Source organism: Cnephaeus nilssonii (assembly GCF_951640355.1).
Source record: "Cnephaeus nilssonii genome assembly, chromosome: 17".
In the NCBI taxonomy this organism is placed as follows: domain Eukaryota; kingdom Metazoa; phylum Chordata; class Mammalia; order Chiroptera; family Vespertilionidae; genus Cnephaeus; species Cnephaeus nilssonii.
This window is the reverse complement of record NC_137088.1, coordinates 18,551,315-18,567,602: the sequence shown is the minus strand read 5'-3', so window position 1 is coordinate 18,567,602 and position 16,288 is coordinate 18,551,315. Positions and strand designations below refer to the sequence as shown.

The following is a 16,288-nucleotide window of genomic DNA, read 5'->3' as shown; positions in this document are numbered from 1 at the left end:
CACGCATTTCTATAGACTCCGCCAGACGCGGGCCCAGCCGGAATGTCACCTTCCAGCCAGGGAACCACTTTTTTCGTGGGTAGCTTTTAAACTGCTAAAAACAATAAACACAGCAAGGGAAGTGCTGACACAACCTGAACTGCAGAGACAAACTGAAACTGTCGTTATAATAATGTAAACAAACCAGGTTCCGAATTCTAACCTCGAATTGCAGACGGGGCTGCTGGTTATTGGCAAACACCTGGGAACGGACAGGGAGCATTCAGAGGGCCTGTCAATCAAGACAGGGGATCCTCACTGCACAGGTGCTTCCGTCCCATCTGACTTGCTCCAACCGACGGGTGATGTAATTCTTGGGACTTTTTCACACACACAAGAGAGAGTGAAGAGGACTGTTGGATCTTCATGGAGCACACTTTCCCCCACAACAAATGAAAAAATGGGCTCCTCTCTCTCCCTCCCTGCCTTATCAGTACTCTTCTTCCCCCAAGTGAATTTGTAGCATTCCTTTACTCCAATTATGCTTTTTAAAAAGCCCACTTACTGTTTTATATTTCCCTGAATACCTACAGAATTCAAAACTATGTTAAAGAACAACAGCAGCAGTGCCACCAATTAGAGGATAATTCCCATAAAGCTGCAAAGTGACAACCACAGAGATCACGAGTCGGCCAACACCCGCACCAGGCCTGCTATCTGACCTTCTGATCCATGAAATCACGTGTGGAACTTGGCACCCACGCAGGACGGCCAATGGGAGGGAAACCGCAGATCTGGAAAAAAGGAAACACAAGAAAATAAATACAAGTGCTTTTTTTTTTTTTTTAAAGTTCCCCAACATTTGCTTAATCTGCTCTTCTTTATATGTTTAAATAGAGTCTGGTTTCAGAGCTGTCTCTGATTTTGAATAAATGCAAATAGACTTAGATAAAATCTCATCCCAAAGGGGGAGATGGTTGCCGATGGTTCCAGAGAATCTTTTAACACAGGGATTATAGTAACACATTATAGGCAGGGGACAAGCCTGTGGATCCCAAAGACATACTTTTCTGTGGACAGGACTCAGGAGTTTTGGATTCTCAGCCTGGGAAAATGACTAAAAGACAAATGTGAATCTGAAACAATTTAGAAAATGTGCTAAAGAGGGTCCAGTTGGGGCTCAGATAGGTCTTAACAAATAAAAGCTTCGGCTGTGCCCTGTGGGGAAACCACAGGATATGCATCCAAGCATGACGCTATGGCGCTGTCTAGACTGTGCTAAGTGCGATTATGTTGGGGACACTTCGCACAGGTATAAACAGATGAAAGAGGCGGCCAAACAAACCACGGCATCTGCTTGTGCAGCAGACAATGTCTCCAAGTATAGGGACAAGCGAGAAGCTGCTTTTCAACTAACTGTGGTTCCCAAATTTTTGTTGTACGGAACTTAGCAATCAGAAAAACAGAGGTCAGTAGAACAAACATCTGGGTTCCTGCTACCCAGAATGGACTGCTGATAAAATTTTTTCACATCTGCTCTTCCTTTTTAATTAAAAAAGTAAAAAGTAGAGCTTAGGTATAATCTCCTTGACAATCCCACTCCAAGGCCAGAACATACAATTGTTTGCATCTTTGTAGTCCACTTTTTGTATATATTCACATACAATATGTGTACCCAGGACAATGCACAGTGTTGTGTTTTTAATTTACCTATATGATATGAATCTATGCATACGTGTCTATTCCTCTGCATTTTCGAGTCAATGTTAGGGATGTGAGAGCTAACTGTGTGGATCTCCAGCTCATCCCTTTAGCTGCCACAGTAAATAAACATATGCTCATTGTCCTTTCACCCAACACCCAATGTTTATGGCCCCATAAAAGCACTTATTATATCATTAAGTGATTGTTGGTTATGTGTGGGTGTGCGTATGTTTGTGTGTAGGTGTGAGTTTTCTTTGCCACTGGACTCTTGAGCTTCTTGGGATGTTGCCTTGTCTTGTTTTAACTATGGCTCTTCTGTGGGATGACTTCATGCAGAATCAACATTCAGTGTGTTAAGAGGCAAAATATATTTGTCAAAAATTGATCTGCTTATTATTAATTTCCTCCCCTTTAAAACAACATGAAGGAAGACTTTGGGGCCATATTTATATATTTTCTTCCAAGTCTCTCTCCACTGCTCTTGTCCTAAATCTTCAAACCCCAAGCCATCAATATCACCTGGCTGTGTGTTGGACAATCAGAAACTCTGAGAGTAAGAGTCCAAAGATGAAGACATTTAAGACACATATTCTAAAAGCATTCTCAAAGGCTGATCTGCCAATGCCAAGAAGAAGCTTGAGTTTGTAATTGTTGTGATTTTATGGCACATATGAATAAATATATACCACTATCCCTAACATTAATATTTAAAAACAAACAGTGCCTTTTGTATGAAAACCATATTGGACATTGATTTATTTTTTTTTTGAGGCTATAATTCTGATTTAGACTTTGAAGAATACATGTGAACCTGACTCAGGATAAACAATCTAAAAATTCTCATATAATGATTAATATAATAAGCATTTTTATACATAACATTTACTCAGCACATTTTGTGGGATTGTTTATGCAACATTCTTTCACCTAATTTCACTTAATTTAATCCTCAAAATCATCATGTGAGGTAGATGTTATCTTTTTATGTTTTTATTGATTATATATATATATAGAGAGAGAGAAACATAAATTGGCTGCCTCCTGCACGCCCCCTACTGGGGATTGAGCCCGCAACTGGGGCATGTGCCCTGACCAGTAATCTAACCAGTGATCTCTCTGTACAGGGGCTGACACTCAACCAACTGAGCCACACTGGCCAGGGCAGGGTAGGTATTACTAATAACCCTATTTTTCAGAGGAGGGAAGGAGAGGCAGAGAAAGGTTTAACATTTTGCTCAAAGTCAAACAATGAGGAAGAGGCTAGCCAGCAATCTCACCCAGGCAATAGGGTGTCACAGGCTTTGTTCTGAATTACTGAGAACAAGCGTAGGTTGTAAAGATAAAACTGCAGAGAAGGAAACAGAAAAACAGTGTCATTGAGGTGGTTTCCAAATTTTGCTATAATACAGACAGACAGCATCTCTTTCACGGTGTGCCTCAAACTAAGGACAAACCAAATTAGAGTACTCCAACTAGACATATTCAAAGTGATTTCTTAGCGATGAAGGAAATATGAAGTAGCAAGGTCAAGCCCCAGACCCTTCCAACCTAAACATAACCATTTTTAATTCTTCTCTTTAGAAAACAGGGAGCTCATGGCTCAAAAGAGGTGGCCCAGTTTGTATACCCAAGATTCAAAGCAAAAATGAGAATTACTTCCTGGGACAACTTTAGCTCAGAATGTGTGTTCTTTACGCATTTTTAATTGGGGCACAAATATATTAACAGTGTGGTTATTTTGTACTTTCAAAAGACTCTGTTTGTACCTGACTAATAATTATATTTGGAATACATTTATTTCTGGGCATGAAAAAGTTCATTTTTGTTAAGCCATCTGACCTGAGGTGAGGTTGGCACAATTTCCCAGGACTGCTCCCAATTAATGCAAATTGAAGGTTAAAGGATAAATAAAGTCCCTTTAACTTGGTTAACTAATATGTTATTTATAAATGTCTCTTTACTTGGTCTATTTTTTCATTCACTAACTATGTACAAATGAACAGTATGGAAGAGATTAGTAAATATATAATGTATATTTTATTGCAAAGTTTTCATTTTAAAAGGATTACTATTATGGCAAAAAATTAATGCCACATATTATCTATCTATCTATCTATCTATCTATCTATCTATCTATCTATCTATCATTTATCTAATCTATTTGCACCTGTGTTGTCTCAGGTCTCTTAAAATCTTAAGGAGCCTGAGACAGACCGATTGCATTGCATTAATAGCCTGCATTCTTCACCCCTCCCTATACCTGTCCTTTTGTCACGCAACTTTGCAGTTCTTCTCACCAAAGAGGCTGAGTCTATTTTCCTATCCCTTTGATTCTGGTTTTGGCCAGGTGACTTGCTCTGGCCAATGGAATGTTAGCAGGTCTGCTGTATGTAGATATTTGAAAAGTTCTTGTTATGTTTAAGTGTTTTCTTTTGCTTCTCTGTGATCGCCATGAGAACATGCCTGGCTAGCCAGTAATGGTTAAGAAACATGGAAAGGAATTTGCTCATGTCAGTTGTCTCTGCCAAGGCCATCCTAGATTAGCCTTGACCGGCCAAGCCCCATACATATGAGAGAAGCCAGGCACAATGAGCAGAGCCACCTAGCTGACCTCCAGCTAACTACAGATGCATGAGTAGGCCCAGCTTGAAGTGGAAAAACCACCCAGCCAACCCTCAGACTCATGCACTTATAAATGCCCCTGTTTCAAACTGTGGAGCTTTGAGGTAATTTGTTACTATGCCAGGTAATCCCAGGTAATACTATTGGGCACTAGATGACTGATTAAAGGACCTAACTCTGGTTCACTCAAAAAAGAGATGAACACATAGAAGATGATATAAATTAGGTAATAAAATGCAGCAAGTAACCACCAAATACTAGTTGTATCAGTCAAGAGTCAATCAGGAAAATGTAAACTGGTCTAAGTACTTAAGCAGAAGAACTATAATGAAGGCATTGATTACATAGGCCAAGAAAAAGACGGAAAGACAAATGGGAAAATGAGGCATCCAGGAACTCAGTAACTGCAGGAAATCCCTGAGCTACAGGGACAAAGAATTGAAATGTTTGATGTTAGAGCCCTGGAACCAGAGTTAATCAGCAAAAGCTGAAGGCTCAAAGGTCCTCTCTGATAGGAGCTGAAGTCCTAGAGGAGACACAGTCGCCATCAGAGATACTGTCTGAGGCAGAGAGTGTGGGGAAGAAATGCCCTGGCTTCTCCCTTCCTTCAATCTTCCCATCTCCCTCCAGGGCTTTCCAATGGCTGAACCCAGATGGAGGCATAGACAGCACAACCCTCAGTGAGCAACCTCTCAGGAATACAAGGGAAGGGCAAGAAAAGAACCCGAGGGGCCAACAGGCAAATGCACCACCACAATGTGCAAGATATTATACAGGTTTGAGAGCAACATCCATAAAAATAATGAAAATAAGAAAAGACACCGGGCTTGAAGGTTAGAAAGCAACTGTGGGAGCAAAGTAAAGAAGTATTGGGGAAACTGCAATATTCTAGTTTGGCTGAGAAGGTTGTGTATTTGGGAGAAGGGAGCAATAAGGCTACAAAGGTGAGAGCTTGAAAGAGTTTGGATTCTAATTCAAGCAGATTGGACTTCTGTTCTGAAGGCAATGGGAAATGAAATGGTTCTGGGCAGAGAGTAACATGATCCAAACTGCATGTTAGGAATATTACCCTGATAGAAATTTGATGGGTAGATTGGAGGGTGACAACTAGACCAGGGGTTTTAATCAAGGGTAGACCTCAGGGAATTCTGAACGCTCCTGGACAAACTGGCAGGAGTTTGTATAAGCATTCAGTTTTCTGAGAGATGGTACAGAGCTTTCACATGGTTTTTCATGGAGTCCATGACCCTTGATCCTATTGTAAGCACCAGAAACAGGGAAGTGATTTAGAAAGCTCCTACAATAATTATTTTAATGAAGATCAAACATGTAACAGTGGTAATGGGAATGGCAAGGGCTACACAGATATAAACATTTATAAGGCACTATCTAAACAAATAGTCTAGATGAATGTGAACAGAAATAAATAAGAGCCAAAGATTACAAAAAGGTTTAACTCTGGGTTACATCCACCTGCTATTCCTTCCTTTCCCACTATAAAATGGAGGAGGCAACTCATGCTTCCACGATACTGTAAAGATTTACAAAATTGAAAAGTTCCGAGATAAAGACATGGCATATATATCACCACTGTCCCCCTCCTCTGTTTATCACAGACATTACTAATCAGACACAACCTTTACTGATGACTCTTGAGCCCAAACACAATCTCAAAAATCCTTCTCAAATAGCCCCCAGCAGCTACTGCCATTTTCTAGAACAACTGTATTCATTTATTGTATTGACTGCTCTTTAGTTTCATAAAGATGAAGTACCAATAAGTGAATATATTTGCTGAAATGTATCATATGCTAATATGATCTTTATATACATATTCATGTACATATTTCTCACATGTGAAAATCTTACTAATATGCATTTGGGCCACTACCTAGATCTTACCCAAGTTCACACATCCCCTTATTGTTAACCCAAAGCAATCAACATGGATTTGAATGAAACTGACTTAAGGGGGAAAATATTGCAAACATGAAAACTTATTCCATTATTGAATTATCATAGTAAGGTTTTAAAATCAGCACATGTCATCACAATCAACTACTAGTGTCTTCACTGTTTGGTAAATTCTTAACTCCAATTATAGGCAAGTAGGTATGTAGTATGACCATGAGCCATCCTCTTGTCAAAGTGACCCTTGGATTGGTGTTTGAATGCCACTCTGGTGGTTTTCTAACTTCTATCTGACATTTGAAAAGAAGTATCATTATCAGAGTTACTTTCTATATAGGACCACAATAAAGGCAGACTCAGATAAGCCAGTATTTTTTCTTTTTCTTTTTTTCTTTTTTTAAAAAAATATATTTTATTGACTTTTTACAGAGAGGAAGAGAGAGGGATAGAGAGTTAGAAACATCGATGAGAGAGAAACATCGATCAGCTGCCTCCTGCACACCCCCTACTGGGGATGTGCCCGCAACCAAGGTACATGCCCTTGACCGGAATCGAACCTGGGACCCTTGAGTCCGCAGGCCGACGCTCTATCCACTGAGCCAAACCGGTTTCGGCAAGCCAGTATTTTTTCTACCTAGAGTTTTGATCATCAAAAAGATAATTACTGTCCATATCAATGTGAAGACTCCCTGTTCACTTCAACCCCAACTCCCAAAGTTTGATCTGTTCATTCCCAAACAAAAAAAATTTTGGAAAATTGTCTATATACAAAAATATTCCCAGCAAAAATCTCTAATGTAAAAAACTCCCAATAGTAACTAGTTGACCATGACCCACAATAAAAAGTATGTTTTAATCCATAACACATGTACCTATAATTGGATGTGTGTGGGTATATCTAACTAAAACAGAAGTGTCATGAAGTAATATTTTATTTATGTGCGGCACTTTGATATTTTCTATCCCATTCTATATTTGATTATATTCTATTTTAAATACTATTTAATTGAAGAAAAGTTAGTAATGACCAGCTAAATTGATTTCATTACCCACTAATAGGGCCCAACAGTCTGAAAAACACTACTGTGGCAAAATGACTAAAGTACTCTGACTTTATTCACCAATGTAAACATATCCACAAAAGACCAATCCAGAGCAACTTAGCAGGGAGAAAAAAAATCTCTTGGCTCTCTCCCTAGTATCCTGGATGAAGCCAAGGTTTACGGAGCCAACTTTTGTACTCGGTGGTTGACAATGACTGAAAACTGAAAGGCGGAGATCAAATCCTCACTCTGCTTCTCAACACATCTCTTCCGCTGGGTAATTTATACCGTGCAAGTATCAAGCTATTCAATTTTGCTGTCATTTACTGTTCTTTTTCCAACAGCAATGGAAACACAGGATCGGTTTACTGTCTTCTCTCTTTGGTAGAATTAGATTATTCTCCCTCTTGCCCCTTTAAACAAAGATGGCATTCATCACTCCGGAGAGCCACCGCCGGAGGATCTCCAAACAAAGCATGGCAGAATCTGGGCGTTGAGGTTGTCAGTCCAGATTATATACCAGAACGGACTTGGGAATGATTCTTTTGACCAAGTGAACACAATTGGAATTGAAGCAACATAATTAACAGTAAAAACAAACAAACAAGTAAACAATAAAAGGTTCTATTCCTCCCAATTCAGGGGTATCTACTAAAAGAAAGCTACTTATTTAAAAAAAACACACCAACATTTTCTCTTTCTAAAAGGAAAAAAATAAGCAGATGCTACAGAGCCATTATATCAGGAGATGAAATCCTTTGGTGGCTTTCTGGCCAGTACTCCAGTACTGAAATATTCTTCCTTATGACTTTGTGACGACTTTGACATTCGTCTGCTCACTGTGCACCCTCCGTCTCCACCCCGTGAGTGAGTACATCAAAAGCCTGACATTTACCACCTTCTTTTATTCAGCATTTCTACTTCTCAGAATACACGATTATGGCTACATACAAAGCTTCAGTGACAAAGATGTTCGTGTGGCATTATCTATAGTGGCAAAAGACTCAAAGGAAATACAATTAAATCCTAAAAGTGGTAAACTTTGGGTGTTTGAGTTATTGGCTATTTAAATTTTATTCAGTATATTTACCCATAATTTTCAAATTTTCTAAAATAAAAACAAGAAAAAGGGATTAGAAATAACACATCTGTGCTTGATACCAAGACAATAATGTCCAGGTAGATTTTCAACAGGCCAAAGGATGCACGTGTTTGATTATGTCCTGAGAACACTTTTAGGGAGCTCTAGCACCTAACTCAGGTTTGTCAAAGGCAAAATGGGGACAGTAATGATATGTAATTCATAGAGTTTTAATGAGGATTAAATTAAGAAAATCAAGTATTAGAAAGTGCCTGGGACATGTACGCATGACACATGTTAGCTGTTATTGTTATTATTATGTTGTCCCAGGAATTTGGAAGATATTTATCTAGTTCCCAAATGAACCCAATACAAAGGCCCAGGAAAATATGAGTTTGTTCTCAGTGCCCCCAAAGTTATTCTCTGCATTTGGAGAGTCAAATGGGGCATAAGAAAAGTTTGAGGGTAATGGATATGCTCATTATGTTGATTGTGGTGATGTTTTAACATACATATGTCAAAACTTACCACATTGTATATTTTACACTCAGTTTATTTTATATCAACTGGACCTCAAAAAGGCTGTTTTAAAATGATGAAGTAGAGACTTTTTTAGACTAGCAATCCCAAGAGAATTTTCCATCAGCAGACCAACACTAAAGAATATCAAAGAACCTACTTTAAGACGCAGGAGAAAAAAGGTCCGATGGGAGCTCAGAAATACAGAAAGGAATAGTGAGAAACAAAAATGGTAAATATGCAGCAAATCTAAATGAATATTAACTGTTTGACAATAATTGTAATGTCTTAGTTTTAAAATGTTTGTAAAATTCAAATGCAAGCAATTATAAGGTGATATAGGAACACTTTATGGCAATATTTGAAAATGCTGATGAAATGGATAAACCACTAAAAAATTTACCAAAAACAGGAAAAAGATAATAGAAAGGTGAATAATCCTATTTCCATGAAAGAAATTGACTTTGTACTTAAAAATTTCATCACAAAATATTCTCACCTTAAACTATTTCATTGGTGAATTTTTCCAAACACTTAAGGGAACAGCACATCAATCCTACATAGTTCATTCAGAATATAAAAAAAGGTAGATCATGTCTCATTATATAAAACTAATTGGATGAGGCCAGCATGGCCTTGAGGCCATAACTAAACAAGAATATTACAAGAAAAGAAAATAACAAGCTAACATCTCTTATGAATTTAGGAGAAAAATACTAAAAAAAATCAACAAACTGAATCCTGAGATATTTTTAAAAGGATAACATATTATAAGCAAGAGGGATTTATTCTAGAAATAGGAGGTTGGTTTAATATTGGAAAATGAATCAATGTAAAGCATCCTATTAACAAGAAAATAGAGAAAAAACATGATTATTTCAGTGGATGCAGAAAAAGCATTTATATAAAAGAATTTATGTCATTCAAGTCTATTTATGATGAAAACTCCTGCAAACTGGGATGGAAAGGAAACGTTCCCAATCTGATAAAACCCTATAACAAAAAAAAATCTTAGTGAATGATGACTATTGAAACCTTTGCTCTTGGACCAGGAAAAATTTAAGGATACCTTCTATAACCAAAGTTTGTGCATTCCTGTAGGTCAGTGGTTTACACATTTTCACTTACTATGACTCCAGTAAGAAATACACTTTATATAGTGATTCAATACATGTATACATAAACCTAAAACATACATTTTAGTAAACAATGCCCTTACTTTGAGCAATGCTCTCTAATATTTTCTATTTTGTTCAGTTCTAGCCTTCACATATCCCATTCCATTAAAAATGGTGGTCACTGCACTACCACCATTTGTCCACCATCCAGAACTGAAATATCATTGCTGACATTTACACATAAGGAACTGTTTGACATTGAAATTGAGTCTCAAAAGAACTGTTGGCCCAGAAAGAAACTCACTACAGACTGATTCATTTGCCTTTCAGCATAACCATTATTGCTTGTCTCATTTTCGGTTCTTATAAGTGTATTTCTAGTAGCACATGATCTCACTCATCTAGGGGAAATGATGAACAACATAGACTGATGAACAAGAACAGACCCAGAGACAAGGAGGCATGGATCAGACTGTCGGACCTCAGAGGGAGGGTAGGGGAGGGTGGGGATAAAGGGGAGAGATCATCAACAACAACAACAACAACAAAAACGGTGGTCACTCACTAAGATGGTTTAATGTGTTGTGACTAAGTTCGAAAAACATGTTCTAACAAGATTCTTGGCAAATATTAGGCACTCAATACAAAGTTATTGAATGAATAATGGTATACATTTTGCATATCAATATAATATCTAGTTCCATATTAGTGTCTATCCTTGTTTTCCTCTACCCTCTTACTCTTTTTCCTTTTTAAATTTATGTTAACTTACTATCATGCATGTAACTTTATAAGTTCTCACAATCTTTCCCAGAACAAGGCCTTAAAAAACAGCTTTCCAAGTCACATAGTAAGGAGGGAAAAGGTCCTTCCAAGGCACTGGGTGACATTTCCCTAGGAATAAGAAGCGCAATGCCTGTAGGAGAGACACTTCCTGTCCCTCCACTCTAACGATGTCTCCGGCACAGGAGAGCAGATGGCGACTGTGACTAAGGGACAGGAGCTCACCTCTAACCTTACAGGGAACCATATATACTCTTGCTTTCCATGAAGTTCTCTTGCATTTCTGACAGCTGGGAGAGAGTGAGCCAGCTCGTTCTGAGAAACACAAAGCCACTTTTTCAAAGAGGAACAAAAGGGTCCTGCAGCTGACAATGAAGAATGGTGTGAGCATCTATGTGCGCCGCTGCGATAAAGGACTTCACGGTCTTGAGTTTCCTTTATCTCTCTTTTCAGGGTGTAAAGTCTTTCTCAGGTCATTGAAATTGTGTGTCTACAGCACAGCGAGCAAACATGTGGGAAGGAACCCGTCCAGGCATGTGAGAATCAACCTTATCTTTCTAACACAGGAACAAATTTCACCTCCGTAAAACTTTCATTTTAAAACATTCTGCCTGGTCCTGTGGAACAAAACTTTGGCCACAAAAGGGTCTTGAAGCACTGTGGGCAAGTTGCCATCCTGGCTTATCTTCCCAAAGAAAGAAAAGCCTGTTTGGGGCCGAGCAGGGTGGTCCGGCTTGGTAAAGTGGTCCTTGTGAGGACAAGGTTGTGGGCTAAAGAGGGTTGTGAAAGTGACTGGTCATTCCTTTAGCAAAAAGGGGTCATCAGTGAGGAGGAATTTAACAGGGCTGAAATGAATCACTTCTTCCCTAGAAAATGGATCTGAGGCTTTGATTCTGCTTTAGCTCCAAGTGAGCAAGGATGCTCCCAAGGAAATCACCAAAAATGCAAACCAAGATTTACATGCACAGATGTCTACAGAAGTATTTGCTTTAGTATGAAATTGAAGCAGCCTGTAAGTTCCACACTAGCGGGGTGGGGGGTGGGGGGTGGGGGTGTGTGCTTTAAAAAAGCAATGGTTCAGCCATTAAAACTAAAAATTACAAATTCACAGTGTGAGAAATAACCACAATCAAATGTTAAATGTAAAAAGATGAAAAACTATACATGCAAAATGTGAATTTAACCATTTTTACACACACACACACACACACACACACACACACACACACACACACACGATATGCATAGAAAAGGATTTGGAAGAAACACTCCAAAATGCTAACAGGAGCCCAATCACTGGCTGGTGAAATTAAGAATGAATATTAAATGCATGTCCCCTCACCCCCACCCAAATTTCCACATAGGCATCGATTTACTCTTACAACTAGATAAATAAAAGCTATTGTAAAACATAAAATAATGCATTTCTTTATAAATTCTAGTTTGTTCATTAATTGATTCATAAATATCTGGAAACTTTGTTCACTTTCTCTTTAAAGATAACTTCAGGAATTAAATTTCTAACAACACAGAGAGTAGGAAAACGGTTCATCAGTGAGTCTCATGCAAAGTAAAAGTTAAATGTGAGTTCTTACCCCTCTGGACATATTTATATGAAAGAAAACCAACTTAAAAAGAAAATGTAGGTTTTCATGCAGGTTGTGTGGACTGAGTTAAATTGTACTTTATAGCTTGGCCAGTGTGGCTCAGTTGAGTGTCAACATATAAACCAGGAGGTCATGGTTTGATTCCTGGTCAGGGCACATGCCCGGGCTATGGGCTCAATCCCTAGAGTGGGGCATGCAGGAGGCAGCTGATCAATGATTCTCTCTCATCATTGATATTTCTCTCTCTCCCTCTCCCTCTCCCTTCCTCTCTGAAATCAATAAAAAAATATATTTTTTTAGAAATTGTACTTTATAAATAACATTAAAGGTTTAGATGGCCCAGTTGAAAGTCCACACAGTCAATATAAATGTCACGATACTAATAAATTCCCTTAGTAAAACTCCCTAGTCCTACAGTAACTAATGTCACCCAGCTGGCTACAGCCAAAGTGAGCAATAGAGTCCACTCTACAGCTATTTGGAAAGGAAATGAAGGCAGTCCAGAGAAAGGAGGCTGCCAAGGTAAGCCAGGACCAGAGGATAGTCATAATTGATTTAGCAGGCACGCCAGCACGCAGGCTAGAGTATCTTCATTTTTCATGTGGGTTCTAGTTACTTTGTCACTTTCCTGAACCGTGCCGGCCAGTAAGTAGGGTGTACCACGGCAGGCTCACTGTTGCACTGGCAGATGCAGGGAGGAAAAAGACAGGTTAATCTGTTCTACCATTTATTTCTCTGACAGATAATTCCATATGGTAAAAAAGAAATGAAAAGAAAAACTCCATAAAACCATGTTACTAGCAAGTCACTTAATTAAGAAGGGTTTTTTTTGTTTGTTTTAATTGAAATAAAACAAAATCTAATAAGGCAAGTCCATCTGGCAAATTGTAAATACTGAGATTTTGGCAACAAAGCTACTAACCTCTACTTCTTGCTAAACTGTTAATTTTTAAAAACAATTTCTCAGTAATGTGGATGGGTGCACCACCTACAATATTGAGAGCCCTGCTCTCAATGAAAGTTTCTAAATAAAGAATTTTAAAGGACCTTCCGATGCTATCACATATTGGGTAGAAACAGGTTTACTTTGGAAAGGCACATGAGGCATAAAGAGTCCCTAAGACCTGCCCATAGGCTTTTGGTCTATAAAAGAAAGGCGAATTTGTCAGCCTCTTAGAACACCTTCCAGTCCTAGGCTAAGACATTTACTACGGACTTTGGAACTGATATGTGGGTCATCGAGAGTACACACTGGAGGGGAGATGGGATGAAGGCTATGTTCTGTTTGGGTTTCTGCTCTCCAAGACTGTCAACCTGTGAGTAAAAGTGAGGAAAGCCAAGCTTGCAGGTTGAATCAAGACTTTGGTTTGAAAACAAAATTGTAAGTCCCTACGGCTGTGAAGACGTTCCTGGCACCTTTGGGACCAGCCTTTCTGCTTTCTAGGAGTTTCTCATCATTTCCTTCCCTTTACTGTCTCCCAGGCCCTCTCACACTACTATGCCCACTTTAGGTCTCTTGAACACACTGCATGGTAAATATATTCGACCTCCTTTGTCAAGCTTGTTTAGAGGGTTTGTACAGATTAGGTTGCTTCTGCTAGCACATTTCTGCAACCTGTATGTGACTCATTCTCTAAACGAAATCTCATGGAAATGAAGAGAGAAACATCAATTTGTTGCTCCACCTATTCATACATTCATTGGTTGCTTCTTGGTGTATCAGGACAATGTTCTAAATCTAACCAACCGACCAGGGCCAGGAATTCCTGTCTCTTTTATTGTTACAATAGAAATTAAATATATATGTCGCTAAAAATTTTTTTTAAGAGTATACGCTGGAAACTGAGTCTCCCTAATGCTGACAGCCATAAATCAGTAAAGCCTGATTTATCCTCCCAGAAATGTTCCTGTACACACATGAAAATATATCTGAATGCTCTCTGTTTCATAGAAGAAGATTCATATTATACATCTATCATGCTCATGTTGTTTGGATCTTAATTTGATTCATAAGAGTTCTGCATTTAGTAATTAAATGAGCTTTCAATTCACATTTGTATAACTAGTATATTTTCCAGTGTGGTGTTTGTTATTTGACTGTGTTGATAGGATATTTTTTGTCATAAAGAAATGTTTAATTATTATACACTGAAATATAAATACCTATCTTTTATAGCCCTTGAGTTTTGTATCTTACTTAGAAAAGCCTATGCACTCCAGAGTTATTTTTAAAAACTTGTCTGGTACTTTCATAGTTTGTTTTTATGTCAGAATCTTTTATTCATTTGGAATTTATTTTGGCATAAGTAGTGGCTATGTATTCAGCTTTGTTATTCCCCCCAAAAAAGTTAGCCAGTTGACCCAACATGAAAGAATAATCCATCTTTTTCTCATTGTTCTGAATGCCATCTTTATCATATACCAAATTCCCATAAATATTTACATGATATCTGATCTGTCTTCTCTTCTGCTAATTTGCCTGCGTATTCCCATGTTGGCACTGGTTTATCTTAATTTCCTTTGCTTTATAGTGTATTTTAACATCTGAGTTAGACTGGGACTTGCTCTTTATCCTCTTTCCACTGCAATTTTCCCATCAATTCTCACATGGTTGTTTTTTCATAAGAAGATCAGAAGCCACAGAACCAGTCCACTCTTCCTCTAAAAGTTTTTCTTCCTATTTTATTGAGATCAGATGATTTTATGGATTAATTTAGGAAGAAATGGCATCAATACAAGAACCCAAATCTCTTGACTCTTGCGTATTCTTTATGCTCTCCTGACTTCCTTAACATACACAAATAAAATTTAATATTCTTCCATTGCGAAGAATTAAGATGACTCTTAAACAAAAACTAAAATTAACTCCTTTTCAAGTCATCTATTACTGGGAAGCAAACTACCCCAAAATTCAATGGCTTAAAACAACAACTATTTTATTACCCCTCCCCCACAAGTTGGTGGGCTGGGAATTCAAGCAGGGCTCTGTTGGGTGGCTCTGCTTTCACGTAGTGTTAACAAAGATGCCCAGCGATATTCAGCTGTGGCTGGGCTGGTAGTCACATACATGACACCTAGGCAGGGATGACAGGAAGGCTGAGCTCAGCTGGGATTATTTCCAAGAGTGCATAGATGTGGTTTCTCTAGCACAGCAGGTTCAGGGTAGTTGGGATTCGTGGACGGTGGCTCAGGACCAAAGAGCAAGAGTTCCAGAGAACAAAAGGGAAGCCATGTGGATTTTCATGACCCAGCCTTGGAAATCATACAGTGTCTCTTCCACCAGACACTATATTTATTGGTCTAAGTGGTCACAAGCCCACCCAAATTGCAGGAGAGGGGATATCCCCCGGCCCCCGCCACACACACGTCTTGCTGGGAGAGGGTCAAGGAATTTAACTATGTTTTAAAAACCATCATATCTTCTGTTAGTAGATACCTAGACAATTTTCTCATTACTTTAATTACTCAAGGACTTTTCTATAATATTCCATTTCTCTCATTTATGCCTCTGGAAATACTGACATGATATAGAACTGGAAAGTATTTAATATTTTGAAATGAAATTTTCAGTGGAGTTGCCGTCTTTGCCCATGTAACAAAGGGACAGCCACACCTACAGCATCACCTTGGCTTTCTCTGTCCATTCTTTCTGCTCCCTCCTTCCGGCCACTTTACAGCTTGCTGGTGTCTCTACCAGGGGTGGCAGAAGCAGAGAAAATCAACTATAATTTATCCATTTAAAAAAATCTTGTTATTTGGCAGCAATTTTGCATAAAGAGGGAAAGGGAATTAAAATGAAAAATAAATGCTTTGAGGATTACTTGTGAAACTCAAGCACTTGTTACAAAGAACACCACAGCCAGCTCTTCTCTCTACTCAAATAAGGGGCCTTATTTAAAAAACGCTAAAGACATGATCCTG

General features: G+C 38.5%; 1 protein-coding gene across 10 annotated transcripts in view; it reads right to left on the bottom strand.

Annotated features, from left to right (window-relative positions):
* THRB (thyroid hormone receptor beta) overlaps positions 1 to 16,288 on the bottom strand; it is a 289,467-nt gene that overhangs the window by 158,051 nt on the left and 115,128 nt on the right. For all 10 annotated transcript variants that reach the window (XM_079794925.1, XM_079794920.1, XM_079794924.1 and 7 more), the window contains one exon: positions 702 to 773. The gene's annotated coding sequence lies outside the window, so the exon portion shown is untranslated. The remainder of the gene's footprint in view (positions 1 to 701; positions 774 to 16,288) is intronic.